The sequence below is a fragment of the Hipposideros armiger genome, unplaced genomic scaffold (assembly GCF_001890085.2).
Source record: "Hipposideros armiger isolate ML-2016 unplaced genomic scaffold, ASM189008v1 scaffold_538, whole genome shotgun sequence".
Classification (NCBI taxonomy): Eukaryota; Metazoa; Chordata; class Mammalia; order Chiroptera; family Hipposideridae; genus Hipposideros; species Hipposideros armiger.
Window position 1 is genome coordinate 899,365 of NW_017731888.1, and position 5,611 is coordinate 904,975.

Consider the following 5,611-nt stretch of genomic DNA (forward strand, 5'->3'; position numbering starts at 1 on the left):
GGGCAGCCCGGTCTCACCCTCGGCCAAGGTCACACTACGCAGCCTTCCACGGCCTCTCTGGGGCCTGCCTGACCCCACGCTCAGCGAGGCCTCCCTCCTACTGAAGCGCCAGCACGTCTCCTGGGAATGACCTCGAGCCGAGGCCACAGGCTGAGAACATACGCAGGGAATCCTGCAGGGGTCATGGTCCGATAACCCCAACAAGGGCACCTCCAAACACCACCCAAGTGAGTTCAGCATGACAAGGACACGATAAAGTGCAGACAAACAGCAGGGCCCCTCACAGACCTGGGAAGTCAGAGACCCCAGCGCACAGTCCGGCCATGACGGTCCCCAGCACCCTCCCTTCTCTCCCCTTGCATCACGGGCTGTGCACACGCTGTGGGATTCTGTGAGACCTCCCCTTCCAAAGCCAAACTCGGCGTCTGAGAACAGGCTGTGGCAGGCGCCACAATTTCCTTCCTTTTCAAGGCTGAATAATATCCCCTTCCTGTCAGGACTGCCTTTTAAACTCCATCTGACACGTGGCTCTGCCCCTTTCTTTCCCAATGAAAGAGAACCCAACATTAATGAAAGTCACCAACATTACACGTTCAGTAAAAAACCCTTAAGGAAGCTGTAAAGGAGGCAAAGCCTGAGCCTCCTCCTCAGGGATTTCTCGGAGAGAGAAGAGCTTGCGCTCTCTGGTTTTCAAGCACAGACACTTCTGCCCTGGCTGGCAGGGCGCCCGGGGTCCTGGGCGTGTGGGCAGGACCGGTCGTTTAAGGGGCTGTTTTACCGCATCCTTTGAGTTGCATCCAGTGCCTCCCACAGTGAGTGGGCTCACGGACAGGCGAGGCCACCGGGCGCCTGCTGTGGGCCCTGTGAAGGCAGGGCCACCGCCCACGTCCCGGTGTCAGGAGCAGCCGGCGCCTGTGGCCGCGCAGAGGCATGGACGACACAGCGTGCAGAGCAGACAGCTCCGTCGCCGCAGGGCCAGAGAAGACTCAACGTAACTTGCATTGTTTTATTTCAAAGCAAACATGGGCGGCTCTAAAGCACCTGAAATCCTCTGGTTACAGCAGGTGGCTGTCACCTCTAAGCACTGAAGTCAGTGTTCCCACGTAAGCTGTCAGCAGGGCACAGGGCCCTACACACCTCCCTGTGGCCCTGCTCCGTCCTACGGACCTGACACATGGAGAGAGAGGGCAGGAAGGCGGAGGCGGGAGGCGAGGAGCAGACATGCTATGTGTAGCTTACAGGGATGGCCACGGCTGTCACCTGTGATGCCCAGAATCACTCTCTGAAACAGTCGGCCTCCGTATTCACTGTCCCATCCCAGGATTCAACCATGAATCGAAAATATTCAGAAACAGTTACGTTGCTGCTGACTGCACTGAACAAGCAGAGACACTTTTCCTGGTCATTATTCCCTAAACAATGCAGTGTAATGACTGTTTCCAGGGCGTTTACACTGCATGAGGTTTTGCACAGTAAGTAACCTAGAGGTGACTTCAAGCACACAGGGGGGCCGCGTGGGTCACGTGCAGGGCACGGTGCCACCATGTCGCACGAGGGACTCGAGCACCTGCAGGTTTGGTCCTAGGGGTCCTGGAACCGAGCCCCATGGACACGGAGGGACGACTGTACCCCTCTTGACTTACTGCAGCACCTTTATTTTCTTATATAAGCCTTAGGACCTAGTATAAATCACATATTTTCACTGAAATAAGGATCTTAACTCATGTCTATGCATATAAAGAAGGAGTTTCTAAGTTTAAGAGAATTATCTTCAGAATGCCAAAGATTGGGTAAATATAAAAGACCTGTGCTATTTCTAAACGCTGCACACACTAATTACCAATGTCTAAATGTCAGGCCACTTTGGGCGAGTGAACCAATTGATTTCAAATGAGCTCTCTGCTTAATTACTGTGGAAAGCCCAGTGCAGGAGGCGCCCTGACCCCTGGAGCTGGCTCCGAAGTCCACACGGAGCGGCGCCATTTAAAGGGACAGCGTGCCTCCTGGAAGGAAGGCGTCGCCGTGCGTGTGGCAGTGCGGACACCAGGCTTCCTAAGGGTCAGATCAGCGGGACTGCTGCCGTGTGGTCTCCACACAGCCCCTGGCACACGCCGAGCGCTCCAGACAGACAGAGGGTTTCAGAAGTGACCACTGGTCTGCCCCCCGGGGTCTGCCCTGCGCATGACTCACTCCTGCTCTCCTTTGATCGTTGTGAAGTTTCCCAAGCTTCTAACAGGAAACAACTCCCAGAAGAAACAACTCCCTGGGAGAATTCACAGCAGTTCCACAAATTCTGAAAGAAAAGGAGACGCAATGAGCATTTCAAGGCCAATGAGAGCTTTAGGAAGTTGGATGCCAGATGCCAGACAGACTGACAACTGAGGCTGTTTTCCACATTTTGCCATCTGGGAGTCTCCTAAGAACGTCATAGTAACAGTGCGACCTAAGTGCAGCCTGGCCCAGGGGACCTGGTGGTGAAATGTCCCATCCCAAATGAACAAGCTGAAACACACGGCAGCTCACAGGGAGGCAGCACGTGTGGGGAACAGCGACACGTTAAGAGCAGTTCTTTGATTTCTGTAACATCCAAAGCAAGAGCACAGGACCTACGTGCAGACTGGGCAGTCCCGGCGTCTGCGGGTGACGTCCCGGCCCTCCGTGACGGCCGCATTCTGACGGCTGCTGTGCGTGTCCAACACCCTGAGACCCACCCACGAGCCTGCGAAGAGCATCTGTGCCGGACGCCTCCTGAGGAGGTCACACCACAGCCACCATGCAGGCCACCATCCTGTCCCCAAAGTGCGCTGAGAGGCAGGCGAGCACCCACCGTGCTGGCATCTCATTTACTACCTCATGTCTGAAGTGACTCCTTTCCTACTTAGTTTCCAACTTTTTAAGATATTCCCAGAAACCCGCTGGTGTGGGGAAAGCTTCCGAGCTGTGGGCTGAGGTCAGGCGCGCGGCCACGCTCCAGGGCTGTGTCCCAGGGGGGGGAGCTGCATCTAGAATGTTCCGCAGGTGTTGTTGCTTAAAAAGAGAGCCAACGTCACTAATCATCACAGAAATGCAAATAAAAGCCACAATGAGATACCACCTCACTCCTGTCAGAACGGCATCATCAATAAATCAACAAACAAGTGCTGGCGAGGCTGTGGAGAAAAGGGAACCCTGGTGCACTGTCTGTGGGACTGCAGATTGGTGCAGCCACCATGGAAATCAGTATGGAGGTTCCTCAAAAAATTAAATATAGAGCTACCTTATTACTCAGCAATTCCACTTCTGGGTATTTATCTGAAGAAACCCAAAATACTAATTCGAAAAAATACATACACCTCTATGTTTACTGTAGCGCTATTCACAATAACCAAGATTTGGAAACAACCAAAACGCCCATCGGTAGACGACCGGATCAAGAAACTGTGGTACATTTATACAATGGCGTATTACTCCGCCATAAAAAAGAAAGAAATCTTACTATTTGCAACAACATGAATGGACCTTGAGAATATTACGCTCAGTGAAATAAGTCACACTGAGAAAGACAAATACCATGAGATCTCACTTATATGTGGAATCTAAAGAACAGAATAAATGAGCAAACTAAACAGAAATAGATTCAGAGATACAGAGAAAAAACTGATGGTTGCCAGATGGGATGGAGACAGGATGGGGGAAAGGAGAACGGATTAGAAAGTGCAAATTAGTAATCACAACATAGCCATGGGGATGTGAAATACAGTGTGGGGAATATAATCAATAATGTTGTAAAGATTATATAAGGTGCCAGATGGGCACTGGACTTATCAGGGGGTCAGTTCATGGACAGTGTAGATGCCTGGCCACTGCGCTGTCACCTGAAGCTGAGTAACACAGAATCTCAGCTGTAATTTAATATATATGTAGTCCCGGGGTGCGGAGGACAGCGTAGGGAATAGAGTCGATGGAATTGGGACAGCTACACACGATGTCAGAGGGGCAGCAGATTGGGGGAGTGGTTTCACTTTGTGAGGGGTGTAAATGTCTAACTAGTACATTGTTTTGTACACATGAAACTAATGACACAAAAAAAGAATTAAAAAGAGAGAGAGAGAGAGAGAGAGAGAGAGAGAGAGAGAGAGAGCGCAAGCGAGAGCCAGAGCTGCGTCCAAAAGTGAATGCAGCTGAGTGAGAGCTTCTCTTCAGACCAAAACCAGCGCAAATGGTGAGAGAAGAGGCAGAACGCAGGTGGCCAAGTGGCCGCGTTCCTGCGAAGAGCTGAGCACCCCCAGTTGACAGAGGGTCACCGCAGCTCCATGCCACAGAATCGCCCTCGGAGGGCGGCTCCCGGTGGGACTGCACGGCCCTCAGAGCCTGTGTGTCACACGTGAAGACGGCTCCGGTCTTCCCACTCAGCAAAACAAAAACAAAGTCCACACAAGGCAACAACGAAAACAAACACAAATGACACACAGGGTCACAGACTGTGCCGGGCGGTCCCTGTCCTCCATCCGCCACGTTCCACAGTCGCCGGCTCAGCACCGCCCACACCCACAGGGCACGGCCTGTCGGGTCACCACGTGCTCCGCACACACTCAGCAGACGCAAGACGAGGCGTATTTTGAAGGCTCGGGATAAGCCCCGAGGAACTTATACTGTGAGGAGCCAAAGAACTCAAGTTGCCATAGAAACAAGACACTGGAAGATGCAATATTGTCAGAGGACTGGAAAATGTAAGCCTCAGCAGAAAACAGAGAAAAACACTTGAAGGACTTTTTTACCCAGAAAAACAAAATTCATTATTCATCCTCCATACCGGAAGCGTTCGGTTCCCCCATAAATACCCCATTCTCCACCCACGGGTTCACGTGGGCCCAACTTAGAGTTTTCAGGGTCTGGTGGTGACTGGGCAGAAATCATTTTTAGAGCATAATTAAGTTAAAATGCCAGAACTTATTTAACCTTCACTTGCAGAAAGCTTAATCCTGCTGAGACTGCTCACCCTCCCGGCACCAACTCCCTTCCCCAGCACCTGGGCTGCGGGCGACCTGCCATCAGGAGCGTCTCCCAGATCAGCCCCTGGGGGGGAGGGCACGCTGTCCTCAGGCCTCAGCTCAGCAAGCCGGCAGCCACGCCTGCCATGGGCTCCGTGCTCTGCGAGCGAAGGACTGCCCTCTCCCTTCCCGTGTCCGGGGCCGTCCTCACGGCTCCAACAGCTGGTGCAGATGCCCCTCAGCCCAGGGCCCAGGCCTCGTTTCAGGCATGATGAGACCAAGGCCCGGAGCCAGGGCCGCCCGGGGTGGCTGACTATGTGTCTGCTTGGCTGGGCCTGTCCCCAGACGTTCGGTGGCATGCCAGTCTGCACGTTACTGAGAAGGTATCTGTAGACGGGACCCCCATTTAACGGGGGGCGGGGGCTCTGAGTACAGCAGACACTGTCCACATCGTGGGGTGGGCCTCGTCCAATCAGAAAAAGACTGAGGTCCCCTGAGGTGGAGGGACAGTGGCAGGCCACCTCTGGACGCGAACCGCAGCTCTGCCCCGGGGCCTCCAGCCTGCCGCCCGCCCCGCAGGACTTGGAACGGCCAGGAATTCTGTAGAATGAACGTGTCTCCAAGCCCACCTGCCTCTGTCT

At 53.5% G+C, this 5,611-nt stretch overlaps 1 protein-coding gene across 3 annotated transcripts in view; it reads right to left on the reverse strand.

The window, feature by feature from the left end:
- The window catches only part of DLGAP2 (DLG associated protein 2), a 484,295-nt gene that overhangs the window by 288,104 nt on the left and 190,580 nt on the right, over positions 1-5,611 (reverse strand). The window lies entirely within an intron of this gene.